Source organism: Caretta caretta, chromosome 1, assembly GCF_965140235.1.
Source record: "Caretta caretta isolate rCarCar2 chromosome 1, rCarCar1.hap1, whole genome shotgun sequence".
NCBI lineage: Eukaryota > Metazoa > Chordata > Testudines > Cheloniidae > Caretta > Caretta caretta.
The window spans coordinates 70,334,026-70,350,122 of NC_134206.1; positions in this window are offsets into that span (position 1 = coordinate 70,334,026).

The window sequence follows — 16,097 nt, forward strand, 5'->3', positions numbered from 1 at the left end:
CAAATGTGTTCACCGACATGTACCCAGGAGCAGCTATTGACCTTAGAAGGGCTCCAAACAGATATGAAGCTTAGCCCTCATAGCATTACTTGCAGGACTCAGATACAGGGCCTGATATAAAGCCCACTGAAATCAATGAGTCATTCCATTATCTTCAATGATGCCCTTAGATTGCAAGTTCTATGGGAAGGGGCTCATCTTACCCTGTGTGTACAGCTCCTAATACAATAGGACCCCATTCTTGACAAGGGCTTTTAGGTACTACTCCAGTACAAATAATAGATAATATTTCTTATAACCCACTATCATTTTCCCTAACACTGCTTTCTACAGCAACTAACACCCACTTGCTGTGAAGCTATACTGGACAATATATTACCATTCATTTATCTATGTTAAATCTATATGTTTCATTAGTAGTAATATCGTATTCCGCCTCCATGATCACATATAATATAAAATCCACATCCCGATACCTGTTGTTAATACACAGCAAAACACAAGTCATTGTAGTTAATGGCTCTAAAATGTTTTTCACCTGCACCCTAAAGCCAGCTATGATTTCTTGTTGCAACCTACTCAAATGCCATGCTATCTTATGGCTGGAGAGGATTGCGGGAATGGGATAATGGCAGGAATGCATATCTCTTTAAGTGCCAATGGTTGAGCATGTTGTTGGGAGGTGGAAGTTGCAGGAAGAGGATTCTAGGTGGTGCTGGGAAAGAAAGGATTAGCAGTGTCAGCAGCAGTGGAGTGAGGAAAAGAGTGAGTTGCTTCTTTTCATCTCCAGCACTTCCTCCCTTTGGGGCCTACCATCCATGGGATTTGGTGGCTTTGTTCTTCTTAGCTCCTGAGTCAGACCCAGAAGAAAGCTACTTGAGACTCACATGTATCTTGTGCCTCTTAGGCAAGAAGTCCTGTTCTAACACCATACAAACAAACCCTATCCTTATTTTTATTTTCCTCATAAACTATGCTACTTTCAGGATGGCTTTTCTTTTTTTATATGAAATACTGTTTTGGGAGGTCAGTATCATTTAAAACTTGTCATTGATTTATGCTTTAAACAAGTAATCTCAGTGTGGTGAAAATCATCAGAGTAAAGTTGTTTTATAGGCTTGTTTGTAGAGAAGAAGTATGCATCTACAACATGTCAGATTATAGTGTTTCACAATATAACTCTATGGTACTAGAGAGAGCTATTTTGCTAGTCTGCATTGCAAAGGGACAATTCATTGAACCATTTATTTAGATAATTATGCTTCAAAATTTAATATAAATGGGGGAAAAAAAGAATATGATCATAGTTACTAGACAGCTGTTAAAATGTTCCCAAAACACTTGTGGGGTGGGAGGAAGAAGAAGAATTTTCTTACATAAAATGTGAGTAAAAGAAAAAACAATTACAAAGGGGTAGGAGAGAGGTAAGCTCTGATCTTGCAACTAGATCCTTGAAGGCACAGGGGTCCTTCAGTTATGGGTTCAATCCATGGCAAGACCTCTGTTAGCAGGATCAGTCTGTCCATGCACATTATAATGCTTAAGGCCCTGATCCTGCATCTGAGTCCGGGTAGCTGGACCCTTAGGCCCATGAAGAGTCACTTGCAAAATCAGGGCCTAAATGTGTTACTTGTGAGAACTTCACACTTATTACCTCTAATTGAACCAAATTGGGGACGTTTGTAAGTGGATCCAATTTCACTGACTTCAAGAGTGGATTGATTTCAGTGAAGTTGTACCCACTTATACCAGGTTTGAATTTGGCCCATTAATTTTTTTCCTCCCAGGGTCATTTAATCAGTTAAATATATCTAAGTGTGCCTTAGATTGTAAATAAAACAAATATATAAGCATTTATAAGTGCACCATGGAATGAGTGTATTGATGGAAAATGTACTGCACCATGTCCAAATATTACTCACATCATAATAATATATTCTCTTGTTGACCTGTAGCAGAGGATGTTGGAAGGTAATCTGAGTATAAAGTGAAAGATAAAGGCTGCCTTAATAACCAGTTTTATTAATTTTTAATGTATTGTTTGCTAACTGCAGAAGCAAAAAGGTAGATTAAAAACAGTGTAAAATACATTCAACAGATGCTAAGTAGTGTTTTGTCATGCTTTATTATTTTATTTTACCCTGTAGTGTGCCTGGAGATTGCATCTCAAAAGCTAAAACACTGGCTTATCCAGCAGGTCCATTCACAATTGGTCAACAAAGTCCCAGAAGATCTTTTGAAAAAGGAAATGGAAGCTTTTTAGCTAGTAGAACAAAATAACACAATCACGGAGTACTTTAGAGGGAACTCTTTTTGCTCAAGCTAGAGAGTTCTGAAATTTACAATTTGTTGTCACAGATTTTCACTCAAATATCTTCAATATTACACGAGTTCATACTACCTTAATTTGTACTCCAGCAGTGATTTGGACAAAATGGCAATTTTCCACATCTAATGTAATGATTTTAAAGTCTGATATTATCACAGTGCCCTAGGGAAAGAAGCAAATGCCAGTTTATTTGGAAAGAGAGATCATTTTCTTTTTAATGATATTAAGTTCTCATTTTCAGCCTTGATAGGACATTAAACCTGTGATTGGCCCAGAAAAAGAGTATCCTGGGATTTGGCCCATTGGGAATTTGGAAAAAAAAATATCTGTGGGTGCTTCGCCTCTGCCCCCAATTGACAGCAGTTCGAAAGCAGCTTAGAGATTTGAAATATTACAAGTAGTCCCAAGGGAGATAGATTAGTTGTTACCAGATTTTCCCATTACTTTGGGGGAATGCTCATTTATTAGGGTTACTTTTCTGGGGTAGTGGGGTTTGGGGGGTTCTGTAATTCTATAAATGTACAGCTTGTGTCACGTGTGTTTTCATGTGGAGCTCTACTTCTCCCTTCTGCAAGTCCCCTCCCAATGGAGCTATCCTGCAGGATCTATGTTCCCTAAGGCTGGGTTCCTCCAGACACACACACACTAACAGAGCAAATCTGAGCAGACCGGGTCAATCAGCACTTTCAAGCTGATGCCTTAGGTGTCCCTGGACTCAGTGGGCTGGGTCAAGCAGCACTTTCAAGCTGTCACCCTTATATGCCATAGGTTCAGCATGTCCCTATCCCCACTTTCACATTACAATTATATTGGTAGTAACACACTTGATGAGCAAACCCCACAGTATTTTTGGGTGCTACAGGGATCTTTAGCTTAGATAAAGGAATCATTGCTGCAGAGTGAATGGGGAAGCTAAAACACAAAAGAGTAAAATTTAGAGAGAAGCAACCAGCTTAACCATAAAAGTTATTTATTGGATAACAGTGATAACTACACAAGGAGAGCCTAAACCAACATAGCGTACATTATTAAAGGTTACCTGAGGTAGAAAGGAAAACAGAGAGAGAGAGAGAGAGAGAGAAAGAAAAAGATCTCACTGCTCCCTGAAGCTTGAACTGGTTGGGATTCCCAGGTGATGGTGGTAGCTCAGGGTCCTGAGTGCGGGAGACAGGCAGAGCCCTCAGCACGATCAGTCAGGAGATGGAGTCTCAGTGCGGCTGATACAGGGTTTGGGTCCATGCATCAGAACTTAGTTGAACATAGGTAGAGGTTTTTGTAGAGAAACAACAATGGTTCTAGGGAGAACATTAGATTTGTTTATGGGTAAACTGATGACTCAAGGGTTTTCTTTAGGCTAGACAATAGGAGCTGATCGCTCTTGGCTATGGGTGGTGTTTTCTTCCAGGGAGCTCACAGTGCAATTAGGCTGCTTCAGTATTTTGGATATCAGTCAAGGATTCATTATTAGTATTGGTCTGATAACTGCTGAGCTGGGTGTGTGCGGGCGTAGGTTCATTTCCATCTGGAGCAGAGATCCCCCATGATGCAGTGCTTCCCTGCTTTTCTGGTCCCAGAGTTCAGTGCAGTTCTCTGTTCTCCATTCTGTATGGTAATGGAGATGTCTTAATCTTGTCACCCTCGACAGGAGTGGTCTAGGTGTTTTCTCCCAACACCCTTCGCTGCACTCTGCAAGTCTTTTCTCTGATCGGTTTTGGTTCAAGCAGAGACTGTTGGGGGTGAGGTGGGGTGTCTTTCATGAGTCAGACAGGCTAGATACTGCAGCCTGGTACCTCAAGAACACAGAGCTAACTGGTATCGTAGTGGTCAGCGTGCAGGTGAGGCAGAGTAAGAGGTATGATCTGTTTAAATGAAAACTCTGTTACAACCCCAGCTATGCTCTTGCTACCACTCCACCATAATCAAAGCCTGTTTCTCACAGTGATTGTTTTGCACAGCACTAGCACAAGTGTAGTGAGTGCATTAGAGCTGGGAGAACTGTTCAGTACCAGATACTGGTCTTTATACTATATACAATTTCAGACTGGAAATAATCATAGAACCATAGACTATCAGGCTTGGGAGGGACCTCAGGAGGTCATCTACTCCAACCCCCTGCTCAAAGCAGGACCAATCCCCAATTAAATCATCCCAGCAAGGGCTTTGTCAAGCCCGACCTTAAAAACTTCTAAGGAAGGAGATTCCACCACCTCCCTAGGTAACGCATTCCAGTGTTTCACCACCCTCCCAGTGAAATAGTTTTTCCTAATATCCAACCTAAACCTCCCCCACTGCAACTTGAGACCGTTACTCCTTGTCCTGTCCTCTTCTACCACTGAGAATAGTCTAGAGCCATCCTCTCTGGAACCACCTCTCAGGTAGTTGAAAGCAGCTATCAAATCCCCCCTCATTCTTCTCTTCCGCAGTCTAAACAATCCCAGTTCCCTCAGCCTCTCCTCATAAGTCATGTGTTCCAGACCCCTAATCATTTTTGTTGCCCTTCCCTGGACTCTCTCCAATTTATCCACATCCTTCTTGTAGTGTGGTGCCCAAAACTGGACACAGTACTCCAGATGAGGCCTCACCAATGTCGAATAGAGGGAGACGATCACGTCCCTCGATCTGCTCGCTATGCCCCTACTTATACATCCCAAAATGCCATTGGCCTTCTTGGCAACAAGGGCACACTGCAGACTCATATCCAGCTTCTCATCCACTGTCACCCCTAGGTCCTTTTCCGCAGAACTGCTGCCTAGCCATTCGGTCCCTAGTCTGTAGTGGTGCATGGCATTGTTCCGTCCTAAGTGCAGGACCCTGCACTTATCCTTATTGAACCTCATCAGATTTCTTTTGGCCCAATCCTCCAATTTGTCTAGGTCCCTCTGTATCCTATCCCTGCCCTCCAGCGTATCTACCACTCCTCCCAGTTTAGTATCATCCGCAAATTTGCTGAGAGTGCAATCCACACCATCCTCCAGGTCATTTATGAAGATATTGAACAAAACCGGCCCCAGGACCGACCCCTGGGGCACTCCACTTGACATACTCCACTTGACAATAATACATACAGTTTTTAACAGTGAGTGTAATTAACCATTGAATAATTTGCAAAGGGTTGTGGTAGATTCTTCATCTGACCATTTTTAAATCAGGACTAGATGTTTTACTAAAAGATGTGCTCTATGAATTATTATTGGGAATTCTATGCCCAGTGTTATGCAGGGGGTCAGACTAGATGATCAATGATCCCCTCTGGCCTTGAGAATGATCTATTCAAATAATTTAGCCCTTTTCTCTGTGAATGAAATATCTGAGATCAAAATTTGGGAGAGAGGGTTGTTTGTTTTCCTTTAAGAAAATGTTTATTTAAGATTGGTCAGACATTTTAGGCGCACATATTTTGCCCTATGGATTCTTCACAAAGCAGTTGCTTCTATTATGTATTTTACTAGTCATTATTCATAGTGTGCGCGTCATCTGTTAAAACCATGGTATTTCTTTTACTCTCCCTGATCCGGAGAAGCTCTCATTGACTTCAAGGAGTGGTCCTAATGATGGGGGGGGGAATAAACAAGAGGGGGGAAATCAAATTGACTTCAAGCTGGCCGTGCTAACCTTTCTGATACAAACCTCCAAGCAAATTACAAGATTTTTGCTTTCCGTCAACATCCTTGAGGAAGATATAAAGGTCGCTTTTATGAATGTTTACAGAAAATGACTAAAAAGAGTCAGAAATGCTGTTGTGAGGAGGCACTTTTTATTTATTTATTTTGCAGAAGCTGCAGTGTTTCCCACACTCTGCAAAGTGCTCTGGGAGGAAAAATTTTATATATAAATGTAAATTATTATCATCATTGCAGTAGCAGCCAGAGACTTCAAACAGGTTGTGCCTTCCCCCCCGCCCCCCCATTGTACCCACATATAGTAGAGTAAGTGACAGTCCTTATTTTACAGTCTACAGACAGTCCTTATTTTACAGTCTACAGTCAACAAACAAGTGGGTGATCGGGAGTGAGGACTGGCTAAGAGGAACAATAGAATGCTTTAGCATAGACTATCCCTGTGCACAATTCACAGATGTAATCAGCAGGAATCAGTCTGAGTATTCACAACTCACCACTTGTCTATTTGTTGTCAAAAGGAGGCCTGACAATTCTGTACAGGTTTTCCACTTAGAATATGAGTTTTCAGACCCATCTATGGGTGTGTGGGATAATCCAATCAGGGTGAGGGAAGCACTACATTAATTGATATTGGGTTGAGGGGTGCATAATTAATTGATGTGGGGCTAGGGAATAGGCAGTATGGGTTTGGAGGTATATGGAATTAATTGGCATTCTGGGATAATCTGGAATCCCTCTGCACCATCAAGCTGCACTTTATGCACATTTGTGTGATATTATTCAAAATTATATGGAGTACTTGTGGCACCTTAGAGTCTAACCAATTTATTTGAGCATGAGCTTTCGTGAGCTACAGAAGTGAGCTGTAGCTCACGAAAGCTCATGCTCAAATAAATTGGTTAGTCTCTAAGGTGCCACAAGTACTCCTTTTCTTTTTGCGAATACAGACTAACATGGCTGTTCCTCTGAAACCTGTCAAAATTATATGTAATTTTATGCAAATTAAAGTCTACTTTTTTGCCACAAGAAGATGGCAGGATTGAAAATGGCAATTTTATGTAAGCCTCAAAGGAGAGGTATTAAGGAGTTGAATGTGTCTCTATGTTTCAGAGAGAGGCTCTATTTTTTATGAATTAAAAACTGTATATTTTTAAAGTGAAATCAACTTTCAGCATAATTCAATACCATTTATTTTGTTTGCATTTTATTTTAAAAACATGCAGGTGAGTAATGTGATTAGTCAGCTAAACAGCACATGTATGAGAGGGAAAAAAAAAGTAAAAGCGTCTGTTGTGAACTTCCCAGACCACCTTCTTACTGATTGTGTTGTGAAAGAACTCTGCCATTAAATCATGTTAGTAATGTAACAGCTGGTTCATAAACATTTAGACAAACTATTTCTTGAAGTGAAAGAGGTAGAATCAAAATAAATTATATTGTTCTTAATAAAATTGATTGAATACTTGGAAATGAAGAAAAGATGTGTATAAAAAGTCTAGGAGGGGGTTATTTTGATGGAACCCGGTATTTTACAGTACTTAGATTGAAATAAGAGTAGGTCAAAATTATAGAAATTAACCTTGTAGACTGGATTAATGAACCCAAGGTGGAGTTATAAGGGTCCAATGTAATTTGATCTACAGTGTCAGAATAGGTCTCCAGAAGCATAAAAGTCAATTATTTTAAGAGTGGAAAATGGAAGTGTTTATGACAGTGTCTAGTAATTTGTGAGAATGGAGGTCTTCAGAGGTTTCTTTTGGGAGCAGGAAGGAAGAAGATGAGAATCATGGGATTTTTTTAGATGAGCAAAACGTTAGAGCAGTCATCCCTGTGGAAAGGTAATTTCTTTTTTGTCTCAGTAACTAATGTGACTGAAAATACTTCTGTATTCAAACCCTACACATTATTGTAATAATCATTTGTACAAAATATGCCTTGTGAGGTATCATTTGAAAGCAAATAACTTCCTGGTCAATAATATCATGGTGAAATGTACATAACATTATATGTAAAGTTTTGAATTCCTCCTGCATGGTGATGTTAGCAGATGTTCAAACCCACACAGACCTGACTAGGCAAAAGTTGTTAAACTTAGGTCTATCCTAAACAAAGGAATGTGTGTTTACCTCAATTTAGATATAAGTAGTAAACAGGGTCCTTGAGACAAGAGAGGAAAATGGCAGGAGACAAGGCAAATCTGCATTTCAGCAGGTAGCGGGGTAGGGGAGAGAGCATGGAGCCATCTTAACCATCAGACTCCATGTCACCTTCTTTACCATTTGAATAAACTTTGCTTTGAGGGGTAATCCTCAGAAGAGTCCACTTCAAAGAGTGACTGAAGTATAGAGTAAAAACACACAAAGGCATCTCTATCCCTCCCTCCCTCTCTATCTTTCACCTTAGAAGACAAAGAAACCAATCCTTTGACTCTGGGGGGAGATCCTGACCTGAGAATTTGGTCAACTTTGTTGCTGGGAACACGTGGTAAGAATTTTAACTCCAACCAAGTCTGGCTTGGTTTAGCCACTAGAAAGTGTTTTATCTTTGTCTTGTAACAATTTCTGATTGTAATACCTTATACTTGTATTCACTTACTCTCTCTTTGTAGTGAGGTAAACTTGTTTTATTTTTTAATCAAAATTAGTCCAGTGTTGTATTTACATTGAACTGTTTGGTAACTCAAGTTAAAGTAGCAAACTGCTGAATATTGACCCCCTTACTGGGGCAACAACCCTTTAATGTCTGAATTGTCCAGGAAAGGGCTGAACAGTGCAGAACACAAGCTTAGGGGAAAACTCAGGACTGGAAGTGTGTTGGGGTCACACTACAAGTAGTTACAAAGGCTAGTGGAAGCCAGAGTCTGACTAGAACACGGCTGATAGGCTGCTGGGGTCAGAATTGCTGGGCCAAGGCTGCAACAGTTCACAGACACTCAGGGTCTGACCTGCATGTTAGGCTGTTTGTGAGTGGCCCTGGTTGGGAGGTACAACAGCAAAGCATTTTGTGGCATCCAAGGTTGTGGTGACACAACCTTTCACAGGTCTGCACTGGATTGCACTCTGGAATATGACAGAAGTGTTTAGACAATGTCTAGTAACTTGTGAGAATTCCAGGTTTTCTTTTGGGGGAATGGGAGGAAGAATTATGTGTATTATGGAATTTATTTGGATGAGTAAAGCATTAGAACAGTTATCCCTGTATTAAGGTAATTTCTTTCTTTGTCTCAGTAACAAATAGTGGATGGAAGAACAGTATACAGGAAGAAAAACTTGGGCAATTGAACACTAGAATAATCAATTTAAAGCTGACTATGCAGAAGTAGCCATGTCTTGTTCTTTATGGACCCCATCCTGCAAGGTGCTCAACTTTCTGGCTCTGATCCAGCAAAGCACTTAAGTATGTGATTAATTTTAAGCATATGAGCATTCCTATTGACTTTAACGGGACTACTTACATAGTTTGCTAAAGAGCTTTTCTGGATCAGGGATAGTGCTCAGGGCCTTGGAGGACTGAGCCCTATATAAGGAAGGCATCATGGACTCAATCCTGTACCAGTGAAGTCAACGAGATATTTGCTATAGAACTGTATGAGAGCAGGGTCAGACGTAGGTTTGCCAGGCATCCAGTTTTTGACCGGAATGCCTGGTCAAAAAGGGACCCTGGTGGCTCCGGTCGGCACTGCCTACCCGACTGTTAAAAGTGCAGTCAGCAGTGCTGTGGGTGTCCAGGGCTAAGGCAGGCTCCCTGCCTGCCCTAACTTTCTGCGGTTTCTGGAAGCAGCCGCCAGGTCCATGCAGCCCCTAGATGTCTGGGCAGCCAGGAAGGCACTGTGCACTGCCTCTACCCCAACGGCTGGCTCCGCAGCTCCCATTGACTGGGAACCATGACCAATGAGAGCTCTAGGAGCAGCGCCTGCGGGTGCTAGAGCAGTGCATGAAGCCTCCCTGGCTGCCCATGCATCTAGGGGTTGCAGTGACCTGGCGGCCGCTTCAAGCTGCAGTAAGTGCCACTCGGACCCTGCACCCCGAACTCCCTGCGGCACCCCAACCCTCTGGCCCTGCCCAGAGTCACCTCCCATACCCAAACTCCCTCCTGGAGCCTGCACTCCCCCCAACACCCCAAACTCCTGCACCCCAAACCCCTCATCCCCTGCCCCATCCTAGAGCCTGCACCCCGAGCTGGAGCTCTCTCCCTCCCACATATATACATTGCTACCCATTTCTCAATAGAAATTTCACTTCTGCTGTAGTCTTTCCTTGGTATTGTATTCATTTAAAGCTAGGGATTGTGGGAGCTTTATTTGGTGTCTCAGTTCTGAACGTAGAGCATATGTGCTGTGGATCACCAAAACACAGAGTGTGGCATTTGGCTTGCATGGATGAAAGGTCTACTGTATTAAAGTTAATATCCACTCATGCCCAAGAGTGAAGAGATCAGAAGAAAATATATTTGCTATTCTATTATGTTTTTGAAGTCTATGAGTTTGGTATTTTGCTTTAGTTCGAGACAGTGATCCTCTATTATTAATGTAGCCCGAAAATAAAGTCATTTTTACATCTCCAATTGCTTTGTCTAGTTTCCTACATCTCACATAGTTTATTTACATCAAATGGTGACATTAAAGTAAATGCATTCCGTACTGCACACAGAGCCAGACTTCTGGTTTTATACCTAACACAGTAACTTTCTATCGAGGTTCTGCACCTTCATAGTTTGAATGTGTATCTCAAGCAAATGGAGGTAGGGCGATTTTCACCAGCTAGAATTCTACCTTGGAAAATTTTACTAGATTGCAGAATATCTAGAAAAAGCTATGACAATATAGCTTCTCCAAGGAAGCCTAATTTCAAAACTTTTTTTCATTACTGTTTGTCTGAATTGCAGCAACCTGAACTGTCTTTACAATTAATGTTAATCTTTGCATTTCTATGTAAAACCAGGTCCTTACATTCATTTTTTCCAGTAGTCAGTATTTGTTCATCTCCAGAGCTGTTCCATCATTTATCATTGACATTAATTAAAATTCCTATTATAAATAGAACAGTGAAGTTAATTTTGGTTAAATTAACTATGTGTGTTCTGGCTAAAGATATCATTAAGTAAAAGTAAGGCTGTCAAGTGGGAAAGCCATAACAGTATCCATTTTTAAATACACTTCAAACTTTCCTGTGATAAGACCCTAGCTCCATTTGGAATTATTTTTTTTCTACAATGATTCTCTGCCATATCCCACTCACTGTGGTTGGGTAGAAGTGTTTTTCTGCCAAACTTGGCTTTTAGAGAATAAATGGAGGGATGTGCAATACACAAATAATGCTGTATGCAATCTGTGGCATACCATGTACACTGGAGCGTATGCACGGGTGGAGATTCAGGAGGTGCAAAGTGCCATGGATCAGGATGCACAATCCATACCAGTGATCTGGGAAGGAAGGAAAGATGGATGGATTCTGTATATTCCCTACAACTCCACAGCCTCCCTGCCTCCTTTGGGCAATAGGATAGAGCAACTGTTATGTTCATAGCATAACAGAGAAGTTAGATAAAACACATACAATGTTCTTACTGGAAGGTTGCAGTGTAAGACTACTTTTATTCATAAAATAAAAAAAAACAAAAACAAAAAAACAAGAACCCTCAGTAACCAAAAAGAGAAAGAGAGGGAGACCAAGCAGGCTGCTCCTCTGCTCCACTGACCTCAAGATCCTAATAACAAAGTGTTTCAGAACAATACCTGCAGGTATCATTCTTCCTGTCAGTTGGTAGGTTTGCATTCTGATGAAGTTGTAGTTGATATGTAATAGGGTGTGATAGATGTAAAATAGGGAGGGAAATAGCCATTCAGGAAAAAAGGGAAAAGGAAAACCTATGTGCCCACTACAATATCCTAAATAGTTTGCTAAAGTAGGGGACAGACCACTTGGCATATATTGTTAGTTGCAGTGATGTTTGGTGAGATGACCGTCTACTGTGATGTAGGTGTGGGAATAGGAATACACAGTAATTAAAATAAAGAAGATGTTAAAATCTATTTAAGGTTGGATTGATCAATTACAGAAATATTTATCTTAAAATTAAGATTAATTTTTTAGCCATGAATTTAGTTTTAAAATATATACCGTGTGACTTTCCAAAAGGGTTTGATATTTTGAAATTGTCCCTTGTTGGAAAAGAAGAATATTTTAAACTAGGTCTCTCAATTAATCACAGTTAACTCATAAGATTAAATCAAAAATTAAACACAATTAATCACAATTATAATATTATTAAACAATAGAATACCAATTGAAACATATTAATATATTTTTCTACATTTTCAAATATGTTGATTTCAATTACAATGCAATACAAAGTGTACAGTGCTCACTTTATTTGTATTACAAATATTCTCACTGTAAAAATGATAAACAAAAGAAATAGTATTTTTCAATTCACCTCATACAAGTAGTGTAGTGCAATCTCTATCATGAAAGTGCAACTTACAAATGTAGATTTTTTTGTTACATAACTGCACTTAAATACAAAACAATGTAAAACTTGAGAGCCTACAAGTCCACTCAGTCCTACTTCTTGTTCAGCCAGTCACTAGGACAAACAAGTTTGTTTATGTTTGCAGGAGATAATGCTGTCCACTTAATTACAATGTCACCGGAAAGTGAACAGACGTTCGCATGGCAGTATTGTAGCCGATGTCACAAGATATATTACGTGCCAGATGAGTTAAAGATTCATACATCACTTCATGCTTCAACCACCTTTGAAGGACCTGTGTCTATGCTGATGACTGGTTCTGCTCGATAACTATCCAAAGCAGTGCCGACCGACATGTTCTTTTTAATCATCTGAGTCGGATGCCACCAGCAAAAGGTTGATTTTGCTTTTTGGTGGTTTGGGTTCTGTAGTTTCCGCATCAGAGTGTTGCTCTTTTAAGACTTCTGAAAGCATGCTCCACACCTCATCCCTCTCAGATTTTGGAAGGCACTTCAGATTCTTAAACCTTAGGTTGAGTGCTGTAGCTATCTTTAGAAATTTCTCATTGGTACTGTCTTTGTATTTTGTCAAATCTGCAGTGAACGTGTTCCTAAAATGAACAACATGAGACGGTTATAACATGAAATATATGGCAGAATGCAGGTTAAACAGAGCTAGAGATATACAATTCTTCCCCAAGGAGTTCAGTCACAAATGTAATTAATGTATTATTTTTTAATGATTGTCATCAGCATGGAAGCATGTCCTCTGGAATGGTGGCTGAAGCATGAAGGGGCATACAAATGTTTAGCATGCCCGGCACGTAAATACCTTGCAAGGCTGACTACATACGTGCCATGTGAATGCCCGTTCTCACTTTCAGGTGACATTTTAAATAAGAAGGGAGCAGCATGATCTCCCGTAAATGTAAACAGATTTGTTTCTCTTAGCAATTGGCTGAACAAGAAGTAGGACTGAGTGCACTTGTAGACGCTAAAGTTTTACATTGTTTTGTTTTTGAGTGCAGTTATGTAACAAAAAAAATCTACATTTGTAGGTTGCACTGTTGTAATGGAGATCACACTACGGTACTTGTATGAGGTGAATTGAAAAATACTACTGCTTTTGTTTTTTACACTGCAAATATTTGTAATAAATATATATATATAAGGTAAGCACTTTACAGTTTGCAATTGAAATATTTGGAAATGTAGAAAACATCCAAAAATATTTAAATAGATGGTATTCTATTATTGTTTAACAGCGTGATTTAATTGTGATTAATTTTTTTAATCGCTTGACAGCCCTACTTGCAATTCCAACACAGCCCTCGATATACCACAGCAAACTGCAACTATTTGAGAAAATGATGCTGATTACAGCAAGGAGAAAGTTATTTCTGTGTCACTACAACGAGAAAATCCACTGTCAAAATTATGGAAATATTGAGGAGAGCTGAGGTGAAATCCTGGCTCCACTGAAGACAATTTGACCTGTATGTGAAAGTCAGAGGAGCTGATAATATGGAAAATGAGCACAAATATGTACTGTTTTGATTGTGGCTTGGGCAGAACTATTGGATAATTACAGTGCATTCCAGTCAGATAAAAGAAAATCTTCAGGTTGCCATACATTTTAGCACACTGCATTGCTATATTTCCTTGCTGAGAGACACGCACGCACACTACTGGCATGGACTGAAATACTGCTAGGTTAGATTACAGGAGCTTTGTTACTCTTCTTATTTTGTTACACACACCAACAAAACCCTATTTTAAAGAAAGCTAAGTCTGTAAAGTCAGGTTTCAGAGGGATAGCCGTGTAAATCTGTATCAGCAAAAATAACGAGGAGTCCTTGTGGCACCTTAGAGACTAACAAATTTATTTGGGCATAAGCTTTTGTGGGCTAAAACCTACTTCATCATATTCATGAAGTGAAAAATACAGTAAGAAGAATATCCTCACTTACAGACAGACCGCCAACCTGAAGCAAATACCCACCAGCAACCACACAACAAAAACACTAACCCAGGAAGCAATCCCTGCAACAAACCCTGCTGCCAACTCTGTCCACATATCTATTCAAGGGACACCATCATAGGAGCTAACCACATCAGCCACACCATCAGGGGCTCGTTCACCTGCACATCTACCAATGTGATATATGCCATCGTGTGCCAGCAATGCCCTTTTGCCATGTACATTGGCCAAACCGGACAGTCTCTACACAAAAGAATAAATGGACACAAATCAGACATCAAGGATTGTAACATTCAGAAACCAGTAGGAGAACACTTCAATCTCCCTGGACACTCAATAACAGACTTAAAAGTGGCAATACTTCAACAAAAAACTTCAAAAACAGACTCCAACGAAAAACTTCAGAACTGGAATTAATTTGCAAACTGGGCACCATCAAATTAGGCCTGAATAAAGACTGAGAGTGGATGGGTCACTACGAAAAGTAATTTTCCCTCTGCTGATACTCACACCGTCTTGTCAACTGCTGGAAATGGGCCAGCTTGATTGCATTGGGCTCGTTAGCACTACAAAAGTAATTTCCCTCTATTGGTATTCACCCCTTCTTTTCAACTGTTGAGAATAGGCCACTTCCACCTTAATTGAATTGGCTCATTAGCACTGACCCCCACTTGGTAAGGCAACTCCCATCTTTTCATGTGCTATAATATATATTCTTCTTACTGTATTTTTCGCTTCATGCAGCTGATGAAGTGGGTTTTAGCCCACAAAAACTTATGTCCAAGTAAATTTGTTAGTCTCTAAGGTTCCACAAGGACTCCTTGTTATTTTTACTGTAAAGTCAAGCACTCAAAAGTTAGAAAATGCCAGAATTAAGATTGACCATGTAACCTTACCTCAGCCCCTTCCTCCAAATACATTAGGATACAGTCTTTAATTACATTATCAAAAGCTATTTTTTCCACAAGAACCCCATACCTTCCCAGTCTGCCCCCCTTCTAAATAAAAGGTCTGATTTTTTGAAAGTGCTGGGCACTCAGAAACTCCCATTGAATGTAGTGGGACATAACCATTTTTGTGACTAAGGCCAATTATTTATGTACCCAAATAAGAGCTTAGGACAAAAACTTGTCAGAAATGTATGACTGGGACAAAGTTCTTAAATCCATATTTAGGCACCTGAATAATAGCCTTGTAGAATTAGGAACCCACCTTCATACACACCCATTTTTTAAAAAAATCTTGTGTTGGGTAGTCACACAGAGTGCTTGTTGTTGTTTGTTGTTTTTAATTCCAAGGAAACCAAAGCAGATTCTGCCATTTCATCCAACTTTTTAAAGTTTGAATTAGTTTTCGCCTCCAACTTCAACAATTTAGAACAGCATACTGGCATACAATGAAAATGAAGCTGAACACATGAAAAAAAAATGTCTCCCAGATGTTGAAGTCTGCTTATTTATTTATGAATGCCTTGTCAGTTACTGCCATACAGCCCAAGGACGTTAATTTTAGTTTAGTTCTGTGGACAAATTAGTCTAACCAGATACTGTAAATTGTTGTCTAATTTTTGTTAAACATGCTCCTCGAATGTAAATAAAATGTTCTAAGTGGAACATTAGGAACAGATGATTTACCCACAATACTTCTCATTCTTTGATGACTAGCTGTTTCCATGTCAACTATGTACAGTAAAAAGG